This window comes from Microcaecilia unicolor, chromosome 2, assembly GCF_901765095.1.
Source record: "Microcaecilia unicolor chromosome 2, aMicUni1.1, whole genome shotgun sequence".
Classification (NCBI taxonomy): Eukaryota; Metazoa; Chordata; class Amphibia; order Gymnophiona; family Siphonopidae; genus Microcaecilia; species Microcaecilia unicolor.
Window position 1 is genome coordinate 447,624,227 of NC_044032.1, and position 26,071 is coordinate 447,650,297.

Sequence of the window (26,071 nt, forward strand, 5' to 3'; positions counted from 1 at the left end):
TCCCACTCTTTCCTGCCCTCTGTCGCTCCTCTGTCTCCGCTTTGCTGTTCTGTGCCATGGACGCCGCCGCTGCCATATTTTCAAAATGGCTGCTGAGCCTTCTGGTGCCGGTCTCGGCAGCCATTTTGAAAACCTGGTGGCGCTGCCTGCAGCACAGAAGAGCAAAGCAGAGACCGGGGGGGGGGGGGGGGGGGGGGGGTTGGCACAGTATAAGTCATCAGAAGGACAAAGTATAAGGACTGCATTAGGAGCTTATAGCCCTTGTAGCCCATTTAGTTTTGTTTAAGCAAATGAGAGATCTGCATGAAAGAAAATGTTTATTTTTATTATTTTACTTCTGAAAACCACTTGTCCCTGAAACTTACTCAAAACAGAATAATCCATTTGTACAAAAGATATGAGATGAAGATGTGATTCCATGTGCTCCAATGAAAGGAGAGTTTAACTTTACTTCCAATCTTTATAACACCATGCTTCCCAAGGCAGATTACAACAACAGGTAAGATGAACCCATCAGTATAGATAATAACCTCACTAAAATTTGGCCATATATTACTGCATTGCATAGAAAGTGAAGAAAAAGGAGCACAGAATACTGCCTTTATTAGTGCTGTTTGCACCAGCTACAATAATTTTTAAGCAGTTTTAGTGATATTCAATTTTATTTCATGATATTTATATATACATATGGGAAGCGTTCAAATAAATTAAAAAGCTGTCGAATACAAAAACAACAAACTTTTGTTCTTCACCTTTTAAGGCACTGGGCTGAAAAAGGGGGGAGGGAGAAGAGAGAAAGGAGATGCTGAACGGGGAGGGGGGGACTCCAACTGATAGTTTACAGGGAGGGCACCAGAGACCCTAGCACCAGTCCTGCCCTGGTGGTCTGGTGGCCTCTTCGGGGCAGGAAAGAACCCCACTCTTTCTGCCCACTGGTGATCTTCTCGCTGCTGCCACCACTTCAAAATGCCTGCCAAGACTTCAAGCTGTGGCTGGGAAAAAACGACCGGACCTCTGCCAGTCCCCTGAAAAGGAGGACATGTCCAGAGAAATCTGGATGTATGGTAATCCTAGGCCAATGCATTAAGCTGTGTTAAAACCAATATAGTAATGAGTTACCTGCTGGTTTTGATGTCCTCGGTACATCTGTCTTTAATGTCTGATATAACAAACTAATGCAACAATGGAAACACTCCCACATTCTGCACATTATTAAAGTCAACATGGCCATGGTAACATAGTAACATAGTAGATGACGGCAGAAAAAGACCTGCACTGCACGGTCCATCCAGTCTGCCCAACAAGATAACTCACATGTGCTACTTTTTGTGTATACCCTACTTTGATTTGTACCTGTGCTCTTCAGGGCACAGCCCGTATAAGTCTGCCCAGCACTATCCCAACCACCGGCTGTGGCACAGAAAGTATAAGTCTGCCCAGCACTATCCTCGCCTCCCAACCACCAGCCCCGCCTCCCAACCACCGTCTCTGGCACAGACCGTACAAGTCTGCCCAGCACTATCCCAGCCTCCCAACCACCAGCCCCGCCTCCCACCACCTGCTCTGGCACAGACCGTATAAGTCTGCCCAGCACTATCCCCGCCTCCCAACCACCAGCCCCGCCACCGGCTCTGGCACAGACCGTATAAGTCTGCCCAGCACTATCCCCGCCTCCGATCTTGACTAAGCTCCTGAGGATCCATTCCTTCTGCACAGGATTCCTTTATGCTTATCCCACACATGTTTGAATTCTGTTACCGTTTTCATTTCCACCACCTCCCGCGGGAGGGCATTCCAAGCATCCACCACGCTCTCTGTGAACAAATACTTCCTAACATTTTTCTGCATTCTGCATATCTAGTTTCTCATGCTGAGTCGCCCATGGTAACTCATCTCTTTGAAAACTGTTGTGTGATCTGGGTGCTAGAAGAATACCATTGGGCATGCACCCCCAAAACTACTCCCAACTATCTTTCCCATTCCAGCCACCCCTACCCCCACCCTTTCTTAACTACCCTCTACTACTGCTACTACTACTTTTTTTTTTATGGTGCTACTAGATGTACACAACACTGTACACAAACACATAAGAGGTGGTCTCTGCTTGACAGAGCTTAAAATCTATTCAAGGCAGACAAACACTCATCTACCCTTCACTCCCTATCTACCCACACTCCACGTAACTTTACCAAAGCTATCCAAACCCCTGCCTTCTCTCCTCTCAGTAAAAGACATACAGAGACATAACACACACGGAGGGTTTAGAAAGAATTCCATGGGCCATGCTCTGCATTCTTTACCTAGTTGTTAATGGTCTAAATAGTTACAAAATATGCAGCTGTTTGAAATTCAGACATAAAACATGTTCAGCTTGAAACCTCTGGATGGATTCTGTGAAGTGCAATATGTTTTTTTGGTTTTATATATTAATCATTTGTTAGGCTGTAAAATTTTCCAATGTTAACAGCTAAACAACATGCTTCACAAATCCAAATGCATACAAAGTGGCAGTCTTCTCCCCATCCCTCACCACCACCTTCTTGAAACCTGAGAACAGCTTGTGGATGGCTTGGAACTCTGGTTTTCTCAGAGGCTAGGGAGCAACCTGCTGCAGGACATTATCTAGGAGCACAGGTCTATACTGCAGCTTGCTGACCATACAATCAGAAGAGCAAAACTAAAGGCCACAAACACAGCCATGTTCAAAAGAGAAGTTAAATATGCAGTAAAAACAGCCTTAATAATTTAGTTTGCAGCTTGGTTAACAGCTCAGTGCTGTTGTTTCATTTCATATCCCCATTTCTTCCACCCTATCTGTTCTCTTAGGAGGATTTCAACATGAGTGCCTGACACATGGTTCTGGCCTTTCAGGACTTGGATATGATTCTAAGGATAGGCATTCTGCTTTCTGGTCCACTTGACTCTGGGAAGCTGCAAAGCAATGCCTAAAGATCCATATGGAGGGACCATAGTGCCCCACACAACATCAAAACCTAGGGCCGGAATCTAGGGCCTATGGTTGCAGGGCTCTAGAAGGATCCCAAGTTTGACTCCCAGTGTAGGACTGTGACCATAATGACTAAGATAGGCAAGTGGAGAGGGGATACAAAATATGTGGTGGGGGAGGGAACACTCTCTAGGTAATTAAACAATGACTTTTGATGCCATATTCCAGCCCCAGAAACTAAGCTGAGGAATCAAAATGAAAAACCAGTGCATGTGATGTGAGCTCAGGTTAGAGGAAAGAGTCCAAAAATGCTTGCCCACGTTTGTTAGCATACGTTCTGATATAAATGACTTCATAGAATATTTTCATGTACATACTCAGAAATCAAATTAAAGGAAAAATTGAACTGTATAATATTTGGTTGAGAAAATTGCATCCTAGCATAAAGATAGTAATAAATACTGCCTCAGTCCCTTGGCATGTTTTACTATGGCCTTGGTCTTTATCACCTGCACTGTACATCAACAATGACTCTTCTTTTCACAACAAATAGTCCGGAACTCTGAAGTCTCATTCAGTACTCTTTTTCTACAATATGATGACTTGATAACTCTAAACTGTACAGTACAGAACACCCTATCCAAAAGGAGTCAGAATGGAAGAGGAGTTAGAGGAATGTAGATACATTTTATTTGTTTGGATTTAGCCCACACCTTTTTCAGTAGTAGCTCAAGGGGATTACATTCAGGTACATTAGCTATTTCCCAGTCCTCAGAGGGCTTGCAATCTAATTTTGTGCGAAAGGTAGTGGAGGGTAAGTGACTTGCCCAAGATCACAAGGAGGAGCAGTAGGATTTGAACCTGGCTTTGCTGGACGTCAACTTGACTAGGGCATCGCATCTATCCTGTGACACACATCATTTGAAGAAATTATTTCCCTTGGAGAAGCCCACTGGCACATGTTGTATCTCATACTGGATCCTTCCTGGGGGTGGGAAGGAATGTAGGCACCCACAGAGGACTGGATATATCCACAGAGAAATAGATGCTTCTGATTTCTGCAGGCACATGTTCGCTGTTACTTCACCTTCCTTACCCCTGGACTTAAGGGGTCTATTTATCAATCTGCAACAAAAAAAAAAGGTAGTACTAAGGCCTTCCTGGGTATAATTTTGCTGATGTTTTAGGCTGGCAGACAAAAGTTGTCTAGGTAACTCAGACCAGTCTAATAGCAGGCCTAAAGTTAATATATCTTTCTTGGTTAACTTTAGACTGGATATTTAGCCTAAGTGAATTCATACTGGATGTTCATCCTTTTCACTGGCTGTGATAGCCTGCAGCTTACTCTGTATACAAGAGGAACTGGGAGATCTTTGGCGCCAAACTGAAAGAGTAGATGCTGTAAATACTTTTAAACTGGTAAAAACTTGGTGAAAATACAGTAGCTTGAAGGGGGAGCATGCAACAAGGTACAGCAACTCAGCTTACAGATCTTCTTAGCATGCATGCAGACAGATTCCCTCAACTCCACTGGAGAGAGAAGTGTGCCAGCTACAACCCAACATACATAGGGACAAGGGTCAGCCAATAGGAAATGTCCCGTAAGACGTAGGGAACAGGGACATGTGCTGTGGAAGAGCCTATCACAGAGCACTGCAGGAAGACTAAGATTTGTAGTCTAAGGGCACTTCCTGCCTTTCTTAAGGGCGCAAACACTGTAAACTGTTACAGGCAATGCAATCTGATATAAATAATGTCCAACATATACATATATATTTATTTATTTACTTACATTATTTCTATCCCACATTTTCCAATTAGTGTTGTTTCAATGTGGCTTACATGGAACTAAGAAATACAGTGTGATAGGGGATCTGAATTACATAGAATCGTAGTGGCTTGAAGAGGGATAGAGGGAGAAGTGAGGCAGGAAGAAATATGAAGGACAGGAGAAGGGTGGCAGGGTGAGGAGGTGAATCTATTAGCAGAAGCTAATGCGGGGTCGTGACCAGGCAAAAGATGGAGGAGAGCTTCATGGAAAGATTTTTTGAAGTGGTCCTTGAGTCGTTTATGAAAGATCAGGTAAGTATCTAGACTCTTCAGTGCTTTAGGGAGTGCATTCCAGCTTTTAATAGGTACGTGAAGCCTGATGAGTAAACTGTCTTGTATCATATACCCTGGCAGTTGGAGAAGTGGAGTGTGAGATAGCTTCGTGCTTCCATGCGTATGTTGCATAGCAGTAGGTTTATTAGGTTCGACATGTATTCTGGAGCTACACTGAAGATGATTCTGTATGCTAATGTACAGTGCCTGAACATTATCCATGCTTGGACAGGGAGCCACTGCAAGGCTTGCAGCAGTGGGCTGGCTCTTTCAAAGTGATTTTCCAAAGATCAGTAGGGTGGTGGTGTTTTGTGCCATTTGAAGTTTTTTTTTATAATTGAATGTTTGCAGCCAGCATAGATTCAGTTATAGTAGTCAATGTATGCAAGGATTAGGGTTTGTACAAGCATCCAGAAGACTTCTCTCGGAAAGTAGCTTCTGATGCGCTTCAGTTTCCACAGTGTATGGAATATTTTGGTCACAGTATTCTTTGTGCTTCGAAGAACAGGTTTCAGTCTAGTATAATTCCTAGGATTTTCAGGTTGTCTGCTATTGGGTAAGTAATGCTGGAGAAGGCCTCCTTGCACTAACTGGAAGTGAGTACTAAGAATTGTCTCATTTGAATTTGAATGCTGTGGTCCAGGATTCCAAGATATTCAGTCCTTGAGTTATTAAGGTGCTTATTTCTGATGTGTCTTGACTAAATGAGATGTATATAGGTACATTATCAGCAAAGATAAGTGGGTTAAAGCCATTCTTTGATAGTGGCCATGCCAGTGGGATCATCATTATGTTGCAGGTGAAATTATTGAGCCTCGCGGTACCCCACAGTCTGCCTTCCATGGGGGGAGGGGGGAGAGTATGTTGTTCATTTTGACCTGGGAGGATCTTGAAGTTAGGAATCCTTTAACCCATTGTAGTACCTTACATCTGATTCTGAGTTTGTCCAGCAATAGGCCTCCATGCAAATAGGTACAGAATACTGGAGAGCTGGATAAAGTTAAGTAAAAAAAAAAAATTGTACAGTTAACTTGACCCAGGCATAGTCTGCTGAACATTAGTCTTATAGTAATAATTCCTGATAATGCATGCAGCCTATGTGTGAAGATTTGTAGCATAAGCACACAGAGAGCACTGGAAGGGAAACTTTCACTGTTAAGAAAAGGTGGATTTTTTTAAAAAAAGCATGGTTTACATGCCATCAGAGATGAGGCATAGGCAAACTAGGCCTGAGTATTTAGGAGGGGTTTTCTGTTAATTCAAAGGCTCCCAAAGCAATTTATATCCTTCCAGTCAGCTGCTGGCAGAAAGGTGGGTGGAGGGACCAGAACTGTTATTGCCAGTGGTCTGTCTGTTCTCTTTACCTCCTGTGCCTTGTCCTTCAGTCAGCAGGAGAAATTGGTGAGCAATGCTTCTTACCTTCCTCATCCTCTTTTTTACTAATTTTCCTCTGCAGTCAGAACCACTTCTAAACCTGTTTTAATGTGTGTGTACATGCAACAAACATACCAATCCACACATGTTCGGCACACACCAAAGCCCCCTCCTACTGTGCAGGCACTCTATTCTCCTGTGAGTCAGCTGGCCTCTCCTACCCCCCCCCCCCCCCCCCCCGGATCTACCCGAATTATGCCTTAGTGGTGTAGGCTAGGACGGGCAGTCACTGTTTTCACATGCTGGCTCCATGTTTCTAAGAGGTGTCCTGCAAACGTTTGCAAGACTACCGCGAGAGGTCGCAGCTGCCATTTTGAGTGTTGGAGCCAGCACAGGCAGCAGTGACTTGGGATCGCTGCTGCCTGACCTAGTACTTTAGACCACCAGGGCATCATTCGGGTAGGTCTGGGGGGGGGGGGGGGGGAGAAGAGGCAGAATCCTGAGAGCCCTTCAGGAGGAGGAGGGAGTGGGATAAGATGCCATTATAGGGGTTGAGGGCTGCTGCTTTGGAAGAAGGAGGGCGAGAGGTGCTGGACAGGAGGTCAGGTAGGGAAGAGAGATCCAGTAAGTTGCTGGACTTTGTGGGGGGGGGGAGAGGGTTAGGAAGGACAAGGAAAGAGATTGATGCCAGGACTTGAGGGGAAAGAAGGAAGAGGGAGAGGTGCAGGCCCTACAAAGGGAAGACAGAACAGGAGTGAGGAACATTTGCTGGACCCCAGTGGGGGGACCAGGGGAAGAGAGAGAGAGATACTGGCTGGGAGAGGGAGACAGGAGGGGAAGGAAGAGAGATTGGGGAAGGGTATAGGGACACAGAACAGTTATGTTGGACAGGGCAAGAATAGGGACACAGAGAATGGGAGATGCTTAACATGGTGTGAAGACAGGGTTGATCTGGCTTATATAGATAGGGATGTAGAGAGAAGATGGATGGTGGACATGGAGAGAAAAGAAGTGCCAAATGGGCATGGAGACCCTGGCAAGACAGTTAAGAGATGAAAGAGGAAAGCAAAAACCAGATACTAGGACCAATATAATAATAAAAATAAAATGACCAGACAACAAATATAGAAAAAAAGAATTTTATTTTCTATTTATTGATTGGAATATGTCAGTTTTTGGAATGTGCATCTGCCAGAACTAGTTTTAGACATGCCTGGGGCACAAGAAAAACCTCACTCATTGGCCTTAAATCTCCAGCTTTGGGATGGGCCACCCTTGGCATCTCTGATGCAGTTTACTAGGGGGAGGTCATCCCTACACATTTGCTTAGGAACCATCAAGGGGTGAATTCTATATATGTTGTAAAAAAAAGCGCTATTCTAAAAGCCGCGCTTAAAGTTAGGTGCAGTTTATAGAATAGTGCTTACGCCCGGGACTGGCGTCTAACTGAAACGTGCAAATGTACATGCCTAAATTGGGCTAGGAATGCCACCATTCTGCCCATTGCCTTCCCATTTCCATGCCCCCTACTCGCTCGTAAAATTTAGGTGCCGAAGTTCCAATTAAATCTAATTAGTGCCAATAATTGCTTGTTAAAAAGCCCATTATTGACAACAATTAGCTCATTCAGTTACATTGGGTGCACGCCCAAATTTGCATGCGTAACTTTATAGAATTAGGGAGCAAATGGTTAATTCTGTCCTGGGTGAAGAAAAGCTGCAGATACAGAGAAATAGATACTGTGTGTGTTATGGTTTATTTGTTCTTAGCATTGTGGAAACCTGTGTGACCTCTGATGAAGGGTTTTTCTCTCTCTTATGGCTCTGTGTTCCCCAGCGATCCCTTTCTCTTAGATCAGGCAGGTCCAGCAATACTTAATTAGGTCCTTCTTCATGTCTCTGTCAGGTTCTCAGAAATCACCAGCTCCACTATTCCCCAGTGTCCAATCATTTCCCCAATAAGGAGTATAGGCTAGCAGCAGTCTCTCTCTTGCACACACTGCCTCATGGGACAACTGTAGACCAGACTGGCAACCCTTGACCAGTTTTGGTCTCTTTTGGCACAGGTTCTTTCTGCTTTCAGTATGCACCAGGGGTCAACTATAGACCAGACTGGCAACCTCTGTGCTTTGCTCCTTTCCTCATAGGCAAGGCCTAGATGGGTCCCAGAGTGGAGTAACCCACCTTCTAGAGCCATACTTAGTTGCATATTTACTATTCAGCCGAATACGAATAATGAAAAATATTTGGCTGAATATGAATAATGGGCATTGAGCTTTAATATAACAAATAATAAAAGAAGCAACATGAAATCAGAGATCAGGTGTTTATTCCAGTAAGATTTAGCACAGTAGAGCCCTAGATTATTAATACTTGAATTTAAATCGCTATTCGTCTGAATACAAACAATATATTCGGGTACAGCCCTACTACCGACTATTGTTCTATGTGTGCCTTTTCTGGACCACCTCCAGGGAGAAAAGCCCCTTCTTTGTTGGACTCCATCTAGAGGAGGAAGCCATGGAAGTTGTATACTTCCCTTCAAAAGTCAAAGATGTCAGTTCTACTGGGCCACTTTCTCAGAAAGGATCACCCCCTATTCAGATTTGATTGGAAACTTTCTGGAGCAGGAGGCCAGAATGTTCTTCCTGCAACTATTCGGGAAAGAGCATTTTGGTAGCCTGCTACATAATTTTTAAAAATCCTCAGTACTTCTCCTATGAGCCAGTGCACCATTCTGAAATCCAAGGAACATGAAGAGCTGTTCTAAGCTGTATTTACCAGTGATCAAAGGAATTGGTCTGGTGTCAGTGTTTTTTGGACTATTTATGTCTTGCAGCTGAATGCTACCTGCCCAGCAGCAATCTTTCTGAAAAGGGGTTGTGGCTCACAGATAATGCCACCTAGTCAACCTAGAGGATATTGCAGACAATCTTTCACCAGCCCATGAAGGAGCCAATATGAACAATAGGCCAATTTGGAAATTCTGTTGAAAGTACAAAATCGTGAATGCCACTGAAAGAGCTCAAAGCATCAATTTTGAATGGGGTATGGAGGAAGATAAGGCAGGTATTGGTTTATATTGTCCAGGGTTCAACATACTTAGAAAATCTCATAAATCCAGCTAAATATAGATGGTGGATTTGTAAATGTGGCCGAGAGGCTACAGTCACTTTGAGGAGACTTGTCCAATAAAAGACAAATCAATTTATTTATTTATTTATTTATTACTTTACATGTTTTTCGTTAAAAAAAACCAATTCATGGTAACATTTCCAGTTTCACAGTTAATACATAAATGTCTTAAATATAGAACTTCCCTTACATCTCTCAAAAGAAATAACCTCCACCCCCAACCGCCCTTCCACCCTAACCTCCCTCTGTCCCTTTAATCTGCCATTAATGCACCTATCCTGACATGCATGCTGTTTCTTAAGTGCACATCTCTCAAATTGAAATTCTTAATTTTGTTGGGTATTTGTTATACCTAGTCTGCACTGCCTACACTGTAAGCAAATCTCTCTCATGAATATTCATTGTGAATAACCTGAAAACCTGACTGGCTGGAGTGCCTCTAGGACCAGATTTGGGAACCACTGATATACTGTAATGCATGGTCCATGGCCGTATGTCTATTTTCTCAGGGATACCAGAAGATGCCTGGCTCATTGACAGAATATGCGCTAACAGTGGTTAGCTTATATAAATTTAAAAAAGGTTTGGACAAGTTCCTGGAGGAAAAGTCTGTAATCTGTTATTGATAGAAATGGGGGAAGCCACTTCTTGCCCTGGGATTGGTAGCATGGAATGGTGCTACTGTTATGGCTTTCTGCCAGGTACTTGTGACCTGGATTGGCCACTGTAGGAAGCATGATACTGGGCTAGATGGACCACTGGTCTGACCCAGTTTAGCTATTCTTATGCACACACTTGATGATTCTGTGTAATTAATTTCTCAAGCATGATTCAAAGCACACTGACTACTATGCACACCCATATCCATATCACAAAGAACAGCAAACATTTTACTTGCACCCCTCCCCATGGGCGTAGACTGGGGGGGGGGCGAGGGGGGGGCATTGCCCCCCCAAACGACGACGATCTGCAGCGGCGAACTGGCGGGCGGGGCACCACTTCAATAGTAAAAGCAGCAAGCACTAAGCAGGTCCGACGACAAGCCCAGCATTCCCCTCCCCTCTTCAGCCTGCAGTCCGCCTCCGCAGGGCTTCTATTGCTCCAATTTGCAATTTGCTGGCAATTTGGACCAATAGAAGCCCCGCAGAGGCGGGCTGCAGGTTTCTCTTAAATGCCTGCAGCAGCCGCGCCAAGCCCCCACCTGAGACTGGGAGAGAGAAGACGTTTGACTACGTGAGTGACGTCACGAGCAGCCTGCCTGAGCGAGCCTGCTGCCTGATCTTGTGCAGCTTCCGGGAGAGCGGATTCGCGGAGGCGCCACTACCACCAACAACATTGCCCTCACTGCTTGCACTGGTAGAGGCCCCTGGTAGAAGCGAAGGACACTCAGCCACCAGCAAACTCTCAGACATAGCGCGAAGTCCCCTGCGTTTTCTAGGAAAGTTGCACTGCATTCACCTGGCCACGTGTCACCACCGGAATACAAACAAGGCAGGCAGAAAAGTCGCGGGGTGTTCGGCTGTTGTGCAGGAAAGAGGCTGAGCCTGGATAGAACGGAGCCGGTCGGTGTGAGCAAATCCCAAGAGTCACTGCTGTGGATGTGGATTAGCTGGTAGGAGGGAGGAAGGGAGACTGGACTTGGGGAAAGGAGGAGAGACACTGGACCGTGAATGGATGGTAAGAGGAAGGGAAGAGAAAAGAGAGTGTCAGGAAGACAGAGAAGCGAGATTCTGGTCAGCGAGGGAGCATAGAGACAGGGACACAAAGGGACAGTGCTGGACACAGAGGGGATAAGGACACATAGGGATAATGCTGGAAGGGAAAAAGGGATATTGGAAGATGCTGGACATAGGGTGAGTAAGAAGACAGGGGAGATGCTGGAAATGGGTGAAGAAGACAGGAAGGGAGAGAAAAAATAGGAGATGGCCTGGAGATCTTGTAAAGAAAGTTAAGGAAGCAGAAACAGGATGGGCAGGGGAGAGAGGAGAATTGCTGGACAACAGGGATTGATGGAGGGGACAGGGGAGAGAGGAAATTTGCTGGAGATGGATGGAGGAGAAGGCAGGGGAGAATGGAGAGTTGCTGGATGGATGGATGGAGAGGAGGGCAGGGGAGAGAATAGAAATAGCTGGACATGGAGCGGAGGGCAGGGGAAGGAGGAGAATTGCTGGGCATGGATGGATGGAGGGAAAGGAGAGAGAGGAAATTTGCTGGATATGGATGGATGGATGGAGGAGAGGGCAGGAGAGAATGGAGAGTTGCTGGGCGGATGGATGGAGGGAGGGGATAGAAGTCAGGAAGGAGATGCACATGGATGGAGGGAAGAGAGGAGAAATGCTGGACATGGATGGAGTGGAGGGCAGGGAAGAGAGGAGAAATGTTGGACAAGGATGGAGGGAAGGAAAGACAAAGGAAGGAGATGCACATGGATGGAGGGGAAGGGAGAGAGGAGAAATGCTGGACATGGATGGAGGAGAGAGAAGACAGAGGAAGTAGATGCACATGGATGGAGGGGAGTGAGGAGAAATGCTGGATATGGATGGAGGGAAAACTGCTGAGTTTAAGGGCTGGTTTGGAACACGTTGAGGGCAGATACTGAAACTCGAGGAAGGATAGGGACAGGGCTATAGATGGTAGACAGGACGCATAAGGACACAGGAGGATGGTGGACATGGTGAGAGAAAAAATATCAAATGGAAAGAAGACACTGCATAAAACAGAAGACACTGGGACCAAAGCGAATAGAAAAACTAAATGGTCAGACAACAAAGGTAGAAAAAAGTATTTTATTCAGAATTTATTAATTGGAATATGTCAGCTTTTGGAAATGTGCATCTGTGATATTTTGCATATAAGTTTCAATTTTTCTGGTATTGCTGCATGCTGAGTCTGACTTCTTGAGCTAACTTTCCAGTTCAGTATTTTGCCTTCATATTTTTTGATTTCTAGTTCCTTGTGTCATGTCTGTTGTGTCATGTGTTTTTCATGTGTGATCAAGGTGCAGTATTCTGCTAGCGTGTAGTATTTGCAGCCCTTTTTGTTTTGCTTTTTTTTCACGAGGTAGTGTATTGGTGTTTTAGAGCCTGGTGTAATTACAGTTTTGCCTTTTCACGCATAAGGTTGTAGCTCGTCCTGTCCTTGGAATTAGTGCTGTTATGGTTTAGTAAGGGTATGAGTGTGTTTTTGCACAAGTTTGTGTATAGCGTTTTGCAGTGGAGAGATTGTGTGTTGGCCTTACTGAGGTGGCACCAAAACATCAGAAAGGGTGTAGAGCTTAAATCATGACACACTACCTCTTGAAGGATCTACATATAGAGCCTATGCATTTCTAAGGTCAACACTGGTATGGTATGGGAAAGGGGGTGGGGAAATACTACTGGAGATGAAGAGGGAGTGCTGGGTAAGGAGGAAAGAAGGAAGGAAGAAAGAAAGGGAGAAAGGGCTGGCTTGATATCTCATACATATTCATTATGGTTATGCCCCAAAAAAGCCAGCTCTCTTTCCCTTCCTTCCTCCATATTAGCATATTCATTTGCATATGTATATATGCAAATGAATATGCTAATATGCTCCGCCCCATCCTTTGCCCCCCCAAATGAAACAGTCAAACTACGCCTATGCCCCTCCCTCAAAGCATATACACAACCTCCCACTTACAGGCCATCATTCATATTGCTTCTGGAATATACAAGAGCTACAGAAAACACATTGTGCAAAAACTGACAACACATTATATAGAAAAACAACATAAAACAGTTATTTACAGAAAACTAAATAACCTTAGAGAATGATATTGGGACAAAATTTGGCCCTGTCCCCATCTGATCCCTGCAGGCTCTATCCCTGCCCCCATGGGCTCTGTTTCTGTCCATGCCCCATCTCCGTTGGCTCTGTTCTCTTCTGCGGAAGCTTTGACCACTTATGATTTTATATTTAACTCTTTTTGTTAAAGTATAAAAACCCTACGGAGCACTGTTATGATTTTTTAAATCTGTGGATGAATAATAAGTCATCAGCAATCTTAGGATTGAGTCTAGCTCTCCTGTCTTCCACAGGCCTTCCTGAAGTAGAAAATCAAAACGTTGTCATCTGCATCATAAATAACTGTCCAATTCATTAACAGCCTTGAAAGTAAAGAATGACACAGGCACAGAGTTTGTCCCCGTCGCCGCAAACTCTTTCCCCGTGGTTACCGTGGGTCCCCATCTCCTTATCATTCTCTAAATAACCCCCTCAGCCCTTTTCTTGCAAGCCAGAGGGATGGTGAAAGTGGGTATTTCTTTCGTCTGCAGTTGTGGGACCTGGGGCCTCTGCTGTGGCTCCTCTGTAGCTGTGGAAACAGTATGTTGTAGCGCAGCTGTAGAAGAGAAAGGTAGCAATGTAAACTTATAAATACCTTAGCTTTTCCTAACTAGCCATGAAGGCCATCTTAAAATCACGACATACAGAGAAGAGTCAAAAGCAGGCACAGTGAATAGGCAAGAAAGAAACCATAATAGGGGAAAGACGACAAAGATAGAAAGTGACAGCACTATAATGAAGGACTGTCCTGTGCTGTAGCTTTGAATGGGAGAAGAAAAGCCAGGAACGTTTTGAAAAACATAGCTGCATCCACACCAGCAAAAGAGCAGAATGAAACACTCGCCCCACAGAAACAGATGGAAAATGGCTGAGCACTGCGACTAGAACACTGGCAGACAATCATCAGAGTAAATATTTATTAATGTAACTGGGTTTATATGAGGTAAATACAATAACCATGCTGTCACAAGAGCATGTGCTCTGAGCACACAACACATGCATTTATACATGCTTACAGCCATGTAAACACTAATTCTACTCTTTGCAGAGGTGAAAGGCTCTTTCCTGCTGTTACAAGGGCCCTCAAGCTCTGTACCTCAAAAGAGTTTCACAGTAGCTAAATGTGCTACCCTCCCTTTGCCTTTCCACTATAAGTAGTATGTTCTCGTGAGAAACAGGTGTATGTGCCTGTAACGCGAGTCACATATGTGCTCAGATTATGGGACAGTCTTGCCCTGAAATAAATTCACTGCACAGTTCAGGAGATCCAGACACTGAAACAGCAAATGTTTGCTTTAATGAACGCAGACTCCTGGTGATACCAAGCTAGAAACACTATTTCTGGCATGAAGAGTCCACTGAGAGAAACATATTGCTCAGTCCTGCAATCCCTGTCTCTCTCTCGGAGAAATCCTTGTGCCTCTCCCATGCTTTCTTGAATTCAGGTACAGCACTCATATATTTCTAAATGCCTGTACTAATACAGTATGCTGAAGAAAGGAATACATTGATTTGACTGTAGTGCATTCCACTGGCACCAACTGTTTGCTTTTTAGCCACATAGCTCCTTTAAACAGTCCCCTTTCCCCACCAACAGAAGTGGAGGTCTGTAGGCATGAACTGCTGGCCTTTTGCACTGCAAAGATTTTTCTAACTCCGTGTATGTGTGGCCTTTTCCGTAGAATTACTTTCAGTTAAACGTTTGCATTGGTCGTCCTCCAATAATACCTTGTTCAGTCAGTCACCTTGACTTTGTAGTAGTTACTGGAGTATTCTGGGGCTCTCTTATTTTTCTCTTTAGCGATATGACATTGCAGTTAAGAAGCAGAAAGCAGACACAGGGACTTTCTAGATTTTTTAAATTACTGGCTGCTGACTTCATTGAGCTGTATCACTTTCATTTCTGTATCTACATGAAAACCAGGCCAGATCCTGTGCCAACAGCAAATAGAATAAATCCTGGGAGCAATCATGGGGTGAAACCTGGTTTTGCTGGCAAAATATCTCCTGGAACAGCTGTATGTAAGATTTTTTTTGTGTTTGTTTTTGCTTTTAGCAAGAATTGATTTTGGAATGTGCTTATTATTTGTACTTTTATGAACTCAGAACCAGTCTAAACCTCAGTCATGACACACAATGAAGGGAAGAGTTTGCAAAGAGGCACATATCTTTTCTGTGAGTAATGTCTTAATTCAGTGGTTCTCAAACCTGTCCTGAAATCCATACCCAGTTGAATTTGCAGGAGATAAAGAAGCTTTTAGTGGGTGAGGTGATTGACTAACCCGTGACACACCCCCTGATTACCTGCACACACGACAGCAGGACAGCTCATGTCATGTACTCTGAGCTCAGTTGTGCACACCTTATGTTTGCAGCATTTCTTTTCAGGTTAGTCACAACTCAATTTTTATAACCTATTTTGTCTGTCTACATGCTACACTTCCGCCTGGCCCCTTCACTAGTAAAATGGTTTCATTTGTATTATGTTGACACTGTACCTTGCCTCTATTATATGAATATTTTACTGTTATTTTAACGAGTAGTGTATCATATTATTGCTAATACTATAATTTAATATGCCTGTTTCCAAGTTTAACTTGCTGTTCTAATTCTGTACTGTGCTGATATTTGAGTATTTAGGTCAACCAGGCCATCCCAGGGGTTTCTTTTGATACTCTAGGTGAAACTTCAGATATGGCGCCTCGCCCCTGCCATCATAGTCCAACATCCCTCCCTCAAACCCCACCTCAGTAGCCAGCATTCTCCTTCCTACCCACCCCAGGTGGCCAGCAATCCCCTTCCCCTCTTAACCCCCCCTCAGGTGGCCTTCATTTTCCCTTCCTCTTCCTATCCACCCCAGGTGACCAGCATCTCCCATATCCTTACCTAAACCCCCACCTCCTGTCCCTGGGTCCAGCATCTCATCTCCCTGGTCCCATGTTCAGTTCCTCAATTTTCACCCTGCTGCTGTCTCTGTACCTCTTCCCAGGCTGCTCCAAAGGGACTTGGCAACAGGGTGGGCTTATGTGCAAACACTGCCACATCCCATTCTCCCACTGACACATTCCCTGTTTGGTGGGACAGCACTTGAGCACAGGCCTGTACAGGAAGGCCCAGTGCCAGTGCAGTACATTTGGAGTGGACTGGGAGGAGCTAGGGCAACAGTGACAGCAAGGTGAGGGGGGGAGGGATGGTGGCTATGGAACCAAAGTAAGGAAGGGGAGATATGATGATGCTTTCCTGCTGTGCCACCACCCCCAAATTCTGTTGCTCTTTCCAAATGCCTAGTCCACTATAAATTACCTATATCCAGTTTACACTTGCTGTACATCCCCATGGGTGAATTTCTTCAATAAGGCAGTAAATTAATCTTGATAACATAAATATAGCTGGGTCTCCAGAATGGCTATGTTGAAGACCTCGACTGCTTGTGGGGGTACAAATGTATTCTCAGACCTTTTCCAATATGTCCAGAACAAGCAGAAAAAAGAATGGTTTGCATTCTGCAAGCGTTCAAGATAACGTGTTACAGAATTCAAGAATTTCATGGTACCCTATTTGGATTAGAAGTGTCATGCCAAGGGAGCTCATTTTCCGAGTGCTCTTCTTAGCAACATTCAAATGCAAATCTATTTTGATTAATTTGCAAAGTGTGAACTTGCATTCTTACAAAGGCTTCAGTAAACATGTTATTCAAGGTTCTGATTCCTTATACATTTTATTTTTCTCTTACTTGCTTTGGATTTGGATTTACCTTCCAAAACTAACTTTAGTAGTGGTTGCACTGCATACAGTGCAGTCAGGGTTTGGGAGTTATGCGGTGGCACTTAAACTCTTTCCTAGAGGCCAGAAACTTAGAACAGGTTTGATACATCAACAGCAGCTTTGTAACTTTTACTCAGAGTCATCGTGCTCCATTGATTTGTCTGATAACATATTTCCAACGATGAATCTGTGTTAAACATTAAGTTGTAATTCACAGTGTTCTGGCATACACACTGCTTGAATAACTCATTTGAGACCCTTTTGAAATGTGATCTTTCATTCTGTTAATACAAATATTTTGGCAAAAACCTCTAAATTTCTGTAACATCCATCCTTTTACACACTCGGAGAGTAATATGACAGATCGCCTAGGTAGGGAGGCCAAGTAGGTGTCTATTTTATAAAGGCACATGGGTGCCTATGTATCTCTATATAAAGTATCAGAGCAAAACATTCAGAAATAGTAAATAAAGTGAACCAGGTCCATTTATACCTGCTCAGGAATTGCAATTCCAACCATTTTTTGTCCACACTGTGCCCCCCAAACATGTCTATACCCATGTCACATAAAAATATCTCACCACATACTACTATGCAATAATACACGTGCTCAACAAAGGTATGAAATACAAAATCAAAAATTGTGCAAGTGTTGCCAGACTAAATAAATATAGAGGCTTTCCAATCTATCAGCCAAAAGTGTTCATATTTTTTTTTCTTTTTTGGAGGGGAAAGACCTCAGAGACCTTTAATTGGTCTTCGAATAGCGGTCATTTATCGTCCCCCTGATAAGTCCCTTTCATCCTTTCTCGGTGACTTTGATGCCTGGCTTGCCTTCTTCCATGATCCTTCCTCCCCCTCTCTCATCCTTGGTGACTTTAATATTCCTGCTAATGATCCGTCCAACTCTTATGTTTCCAAGTTACTCGCTTTAACATCTTCCTTTAATCTCCAACTATGTTCCACTTCCCCCACTCATCAAAATGGTCACTGTCTTGATCTCATCTTCTCCTCCAACTGTTCACCCTCTAGTTTCCTTGCCTCTGATCTTTCCCTCTCTGATCACCATCTTATAACTTTTACACTTAAATCTCCTCCCTCCCAGTCCCGTCCTATCTTATCTAATTTATCTAGGAATCTTCACGATATTGACCCTTCATCTCTATCCTCCCATGTTTCAAACCTCCTCTCTACTGTGGCACCATCCACGTCTGTCAACGAGGCTGTTTCTTCTTACAACAATACTCTATCCTCTGCCTTAGACACTCTTGTACCTTTGATGACCCGCCCTATAAGGCGTACAAAACCCCAACCTTGGCTGACTTCTAATATCCGCTACCTAGGTTCCTGTACCCGCTCCGCCAAACACCTCTGGCGGAAATCTCGGGCCCTTGCTGATTTCTTACACTTTAAGTTCATGCTGACCTCCTTCCAATCTGCTCTTTTACGCGCCAAACAGGATTATTATATCCAACTGACCAACTTTCTTGGCTCTAACCCTCGACTTCTCTTCACCACATTGAACTCTCTCCTCAAGGTGCCCCCTCCCCCAACTCCCCCTTCATTATCTCCTCAGACCCTTGCTGAATTCTTTCATGACAAGGTTCAAAAGATAAACCTTGAATTCTCTACCTCGCCACCTCTCCCTCCACTAGTCCGTTCCCCTATCTCTCTCTCCTTCCCCTTATTCCTTTTCCTCCTTTCCTGAAGTTACTATAGAGGAAACTACACTTCTCCTTTCTTCCTCAAAATGTACCACCTGTTCCTCTGATCCCATTCCCACCCACCTTCTTAATGCCATCTCACCTGCTCTTATTCCTTTTATCTGTCACATTCTCAACCTCTCACTTTCCACTGCAACTGTCCCTACTGCCTTTAAACATGCTGTGGTCACACCTCTCCTTAAGAAGCCTTCACTCGACCCTACTTGTCCCTCTAATTACCGACCTATATTTCTTTATAACATGCTAATTGTCCCTCAATGGTTGTATCTTTTTCAGATGCTACCATTGTGGCTGCAGAAAAGGGATATAGACAAACTACTTAGAGGGTTTCTCTGGGTGGGAAAAAGTCTCACCTGTCACTGCAGGTTCTTTCTGTCCCCAGAGAGAAGAATAGTTTTGGGTTGCTGGATATTTGTTTGTATAACTTAGCAGCAGGGCTGAGGCAGATTAGGGACTGGTGCCTGGGGACTGCGTTTACCTTTCATGTCTATAATTTGTTACATGCCAAGTCAGCTAGACTAGATCCAATTCACAGAACCCATGTAATCTGGTCCTATATGAGACAGGTAGGCTGCTTTGAGTAAGTTGTGAGGTGTCTCCTTTTCTTCCTTTAGTGGGTAATTTGGACTACTCCTGGGACTGACAACAGGATTTTCCGAGAGTGGCAGGCTAAAGGGGATGAGGCAGGTGGGTGATGTGTTAACAGATGAGGCCTGCTTCATGACTTTTGGGGAACTTCAGTCCTTGTACAATCTTCCAGTTGTGGATACATTTGCTTATTTGCAGCTTCAGCATTATCTGAGTTACCTGCCTTGCGCCTGGAGTATTTGGCTAAGTCTGGGGCTGTGAAGATCCAGAATCATCTACACTTGTTTGAAGATCGGCCTTCTTTGTTGGAGCATTACAAGCTACTCCTTTTAACTATTATTCCCAGTTCTCGGTATGAAGCTTTGGCTCGGGCCTCAAGTGCCAATCTTGGGAGTACACTAATGTTTGACCAACCAGCTGCAAATTTATCATACCTCAGATTTTTGCATAGAATTTATATTTCCCTGTGGGTGGCCCATAGGGCGTGGTTAGATTCTGGTGGGACCAGTCCTAAGTATGGAGCAGCATGGGCTACTGTCCTCAGGTTCAGCGTTTTTTACATGAGGTATGGGCTATAGTTATTTCCTGTCTTAATGTTCAACTTATGTGCTCTATGGAAAGTATTGTTATGGCAGGCTGTTTGGTCGGTCAGTCAGAAGCTAGTGACTTACTTTGGCAAAGGCTATGGTTTTGGTGAGGAAAGTTATTTTGTTAGTTTGGCGCACCAGTGCTGCCTCACAGCTCTCATCCTAGAGAACTTTGATGTTTGACCTAGCCCGCATAGAATGAACCCAGGCGGGGAGCAATGATGGACTCATTTTCAGAGTATCTGGGAACCCTACTGGACTGTGTTATCACATTCGGAGCATATTTATTGTTGTGAACCGATGATTTGCATCTATGGGACATTCTGTGGGTTGGTTTCTCTTGGAGTTACCCTGTTCTTAGTGGTGCTATGGACACTTCCTACCACATTTCTTGGTGTTTTATGTGTTCTTTACAGCTTTATAGGGGAACGATAGGGTGGAGTGGGAGGATAAGGGTGGTTTGCAGAGATGTGTAACTAGAAAAATTGTATGGTACAGTCTTATGACTTAAACCCTTGTACTGATCCTTAATCTTAACGCCCAGGCGCCATTTTCTCCTACAACCAGTGAGGTTTCCTCCAGGGTCTACCAAAAGATTGAGAATCAGTGCAAGGGTTTAAGTCATAACCCCTGAGGACGCAATGCAGCGAAACACAATTTGTGTAGGGTGTGACAGCTGTTTGGACTTATACCTCCGGTGCAAGGACATCTATGAGGTTAGAGGAGAGGAAACTCGAGGAGAGCATTTGGAAGAGCAATTGGAAGAACAGATAAGATAAACTCACAGTGAAAATTGATGGAACTTACGTTCAAGCATTGAATGTTGTAGCACAGAGAAAAGATTATGTGACAAAGTGCAAGAACTGAAGAAAGCACAAATAATTGTCTTGCATGACTCAAGAAAGGAAAAGTGAACTCTGAATATTGTTTGAGTGATTTATGGTTTTGAGGGTTTAAAACTATGGATAACCTCAAGGCATTTGTATATATTCCTTTCATAACATCAATGTGAAACTGTGCCACGGACTAACATAGCTTGAATAAATAGGAATGAGTGAAGGTGTGAATGAGAATAACGATTTAGAACAATTTTTAACACTTATGTTTATGTAAATTCAATGAATATACATGAGATGAATTTGTATGCACTGCATCCATTGTATGCAAATCTGTCTCATGCATATTCATTGTGGATATCCTAAAAATCTGACTAGCAGGCTCATTTTCGAAAGAGAAGGACGCCCATCTTTCGACACAAATCGGAAGATGGGCGTCCTCACAGGGTCGCCCAAATCGGCATAATGGAAAGCCGATTTTGGGCGTCCCCAACTGCTTTCCATTGCGGGGACGACCAAAGTTCCCGGGGGTGTGTCGGAGGTGTAGCGAAGGCGGGACTTGGGCGTGCCTAACATATTGTCGTCCTTGACCCATAATGGAAAAAACAGGGCGTCCCTGACGAGCACTTGGATGACTTTACCTGGTCCTGTTTTTCTTACGACCGAGCCACAAAAAGATGCCCGAACTGACCAGATGACCACCGGAGGGAATCGGGAATGATCCCCCCTTACTCCCCCAGTGGTCACTAACCCCCTCCCACCCTCAAAAAAAGTTTTTTAAATATTTTTTGCCAGGCTCTATGCCAGTCTCAAATATCATACCCAGCTCTATGACAGCAATATGCAGGTCCCTGGAGCAGTTTTAGTGGGTGCAGTTCACTTCAGGCAGGCGAACCCAGGCCCATTCCCCCCCTACCTGTTACACTTGTGATGGTAAATGTGAGCCCTCCAAAACCCACCAGAAACCCACTGTACCCACATCTAGGTTCCGTCCTTTACCCATAAGGGCTATGGTAGTGGTGTACAATTGTGGGTAGTGGGTTTTGGGGGGGCTCAGCACACAAGGTAAGGGAGCTATGTACCTGGAAGCAATTTATGAAGTCCACTGCAGCGCCCCCTAGGGTGCCCGGTTGGTGTCCTGGCATGTCAGGGGGACCAGTGCACTACGAATGCTGGCTCCTCCCATGACCAAAGGGCTTGGATTTGGTCGTTTATGAGAGAGGCATCCTTGGTTTCCATTATCGCTGAAAATCAGAAACGACCATCTCTAAGGACGACCTAAATTTCAAGATTTGGGTGTCCCCAACCGTATTATCGAAATGAAAGATGGACGCCCATCTTGTTTCGATGATACAGATTTCCCCGCCCCTTCGCCGGGACGTTTTGCGAGGACGTCCTCAGCAAAACTTGGGCGTCCCTTTCGATTATGCCCCTCTAGGTGTGTCCCAAGAACTCTGTTAAGAATCCCTGCTCTAGAGGGCACTGTTGGTCATGTTATGTGTTACTTGTACTTTGGTTGCCTATCTCTTATCGCATTTCCTATAAGACTTTATTCTTGGTTCATAAGAGAGTGTCACGTCTGTGGTCGTGACCCCTCTCAGACTTACCTTATTTCTGGGGGTCAGCTTCTGAGCTGGCTTCTGTCTGTCCTTTCTGAGTTAGCTCTGTCTCTGTCTCTGTGTGCTGGCTGCTTCCAGCATGGCTCTGATAGCTCCACTTTCTGTCCGTGTTGATCAGCTATTAGTACTGCTGCCTAGTTCTTGTCTGGGTGCCTGGGGGCACCCCTGTCTTGATTCCAACCCTGCCTGCTTTCTGCATAGTGAGGTATTTGGTTGAGGGTCTTGTCTAGTATTCTGCCTAGCCTCCCTTGGGAATTCCAGACCCCATGTGTTTCCTATTGGTGTCGAGTTCCTGCCCTGTCCTGAAAGCCCTGCCGGCCACCTGCACCCAGGGGCTCAACTCCTGGGGAACGGTGGTCAAGCGCAGGTGAAGTCTAGCTGTTTCTGCTCTGTCTGTTCCAGCTTGTCTGCCTCTGCTGCAACTCCAGTCCGGGGTTCCAGTCCTGTTTTGCCGTGCCTCTGGTTTGGAGGTGATCTTGCCTGTCATTGCCGCTCCACGGTAGTAGTCCAAGGGCTCACAAACCCAGTGTTTCCGTGAGAAGCCTGACAGAGAGAAATAAAGGTTTTCCTGAAAAAAATATCTTGTCTCTTAATCCTCTATAGATCGGCTTGGGCTCTTTGGTTGATTAGAATTTGTTGGTAATACCTCCTTTCAGGCACATTCATTTAGTCTTGATTAAGGATTCAGTTTTTAGTGTCATTGCACCAAATTTGTGAAATGATCTGCCATTACAGTTAAGACTGGAGATGTTAGTTAGGGCTTTAAATTTTTATCATTTGCTTTTAGCCAGTGATGGCTAGTTTATCTTTTTATATGGTTTGTGACGGTGGGCGGTATATCAGATTTTGAGTAAACTTATTACGGTGGGCTGTATTTCAGCTTTTGAGTAAACTTGGAAACTTGTGCTGACTCAGGCCTTTTTTAATGGCAGTGCTAATCCATCCTGGCTCAGGCACGTAGAGGAGTAAAATCTTTCATGTGGCGGCTCTTGCCAGACATAGACAGGAGTTGCTGCCATATGAGCTCATGGCTGTGGCAAAGTTCCACAGTGTGCATCTGTTCCTTAACATCCTGGAGTCTGTCTCTGAATCTAATAGATCCACTGGAAATTGATATTTGAACTAATTGGATGGTGAAATGTTATGCTTTTACACATATGCATTCTTTGTTTTGGGGATATGCAGTAGCAAATTTATTAGCTGCATTTAGTGGCCGCAGACTTTGTGATAAGACATCTTTCTTTATTATCCCCTTTGATGTTGGTCCTCTCTTCATCCCTGTCTCTCCATTGCCCCTCCTTTTTCTCTAGTACTCCATTTCAACCAAGTCTCTTCCCCCTCTAAGAACATAAGAGCATGTAGCAGGATACTTAAATGTTTATCTTTTTCTACAGAGGAGGATTCTAGAGCCCCCCCCCCCTTCTATTCTGACTCTAGCTACGTACTGTGAGGTAATGGAGGTTAAACCTGCCTGTTCTTTGGTGGTTGGGGGGGTCTCCTTCTGTGTTTTGGAGATTAGATATAAAAGGTCCTGTCGCTGGGGGTCAGGGATCTTCCTTCAGAGGAGCCCATGTGAAAGGGGAAGGGCTGTGGGAGCCTTGGGGGGGGGGGGGGAGCTGAGGAGGTAGCACCTGGGGAGCTGTGCTCTGATGGCCACTAGGTCATCTAGCAGGAGAGCAGCCACTCCTAAGCCAGCTAGGCTATAACACAGGCAAAGGAGAAAAAATAGCCAGCTAGACCAAAGAAAGTCTAGCTGGAAGGCCAGCAGAGCATCATTTGAGAGCAGCCAATGTTCCAAGTACTGAAGCAAAGGGCCCCAGAGTAGTCAGTGTTAGCTTCTCAGGAAGATGAGTGAGACCCAGAGGATGCATCCCATCTCTTCTACTGTGAGCACCAGTGATGTGAGTGACCAGTCTCCCTGGGCATACTAAATACACTGACAAGGGGATTTTGATATTTTGCTAAAAAAAATATTGTTTTGTCACTCTCTTGGAGAGGAGAGCAATTTTCAGATTCTGTATCACACTCTAGGAGACACATTAAGTGATAGGATTTTTATTTCTTTTTAAATTTTCTCTTAAAGTCCAGGATGATCCATGGACTGTGTGGTGAAAGGTGTTGTTTGTGTATATCTTGCAGAGTCCATTGAATTGAGTCTGGGGTGCCCAACTGGGACCCTGAAGAGGAGAGAGAACCCTCTCCGTGACGCTAGAAGAGTAAAAAGAGCAGTTTACCTAAAAGGAGGCCTGGTCACATCTTTGATTGACTTTTACCCTTTCTGCTTTCCCATGTTGTTTTTCTCAAATTTTAGTGTTTTTTTTTTTTTAATGATTTGCCTGTAAAGGTCTTTTACTTAATGATACACCAGCAGTGAAGGCTACTTGATTTTTCAGGCTTTAAGTCCGTTTATTTTCTCATCACTCCAGCTTAGGGCTTAATTTTTAGTGTCCTGGTAATTTTTGCTACTTGGCTCCAATTTTATAGTTTTTCTTCTTTTATTAAATGCCTTCAGAACTACCCTTATCCCTTTAATAAGAGCAAGCTACACACATAAGAACTGCCATACTGGGTCAGACCAAAGGTCCATCAAGCTTAGTATGCTATTTACAACAGGGACCAATCCAACTCTATTTTCTCCATTTCCCCTCAGTCCCCCTCATTTTCTTTAATTACCTTATCTTTTGCTGGTCCTCTTCACATGCCTTCTTTTATTGTTTTAGCACCATGTCATCTTTGCCACCTCCAAATAGCTCTTGATCTCCCTCCCCCATCCCTCTGTCCCAGTATCAGCATTTTGCCTGCTCTCAATCTACATTTCTCAGCCTCTCTGATGCACTGAAGTCTCTCATTCCACCCTGTGAGTAGCTTTATGTTTTTTCCTCAGTGCAAACTCAGCCGTGTTTATAGCAATCACGTTCTCCTCCCCAGTTCAAATCAGTGGCGGAAGTTAAAACTTTGCCCCACTCTCGGGGTCTCACACACTGGGGTCTTTAAGCTGCCTGTCAAACTTGGCATTTTTCCCAGATTTGGCTTCAGAGCAGCTCTAGCAGCACCTCTTCTCTCCTTCTGGTACTGCTGCACTCTGCTTCTATGGGTCTGTTGGAGCAGCCGAGTCTGTTGCACCAACAGGATCTCAGATTTGCCAGTGCTGTTGATTCTTCCCACCCCGGTATGACCTGGTAAAATTTAATTCCAGAGAAGCAATTTGAAAGCAGATTTTATATACTGCACCTTAATGGGAAAGTATGATAGAGACCTGGGCTGTGCAGACAATACCACTCACGCACAGACATAACTAGCATCACATTCAGGAGGGAATTTTGGTGGTGCTGTTGTGCTATCATTCTTTCACATTGGTCACCACTGCAGATTATAGATTGCTTCAAGGAAGCAAAAGTGAAAAAAAGACTTCGTCATTGTATTAAAAGATTGTGAACAATCTGGGATTAATGTTGGGTGAGAAAGTGTGAGAATTGCACTCCAAATGTTAACTGATGGCATGTTGTGCAACCCTGGTTATTGATTGAGTTAGCAGCTACCTCTGAACTGAGCAGGGAAAAGAGAGAGAGAGAGTTCCATGCTGTTGGGAGGAT

General features: G+C 44.4%; 1 protein-coding gene and 1 long non-coding RNA gene across 3 annotated transcripts in view; one reads left to right on the forward strand and one right to left on the reverse strand.

The window, feature by feature from the left end:
- Window positions 1-26,071, forward strand: part of LOC115461226 (rho-related BTB domain-containing protein 2-like) — a 259,612-nt gene that overhangs the window by 146,484 nt on the left and 87,057 nt on the right. The window lies entirely within an intron of this gene.
- Window positions 25-13,690, reverse strand: LOC115461228. The gene is made up of 3 exons (XR_003940674.1): window positions 13,680-13,690; window positions 134-142; window positions 25-101 (listed from the first exon to the last, which is right to left on the reverse strand). It is a non-coding gene; the product is annotated as an uncharacterized LOC115461228 (long non-coding RNA).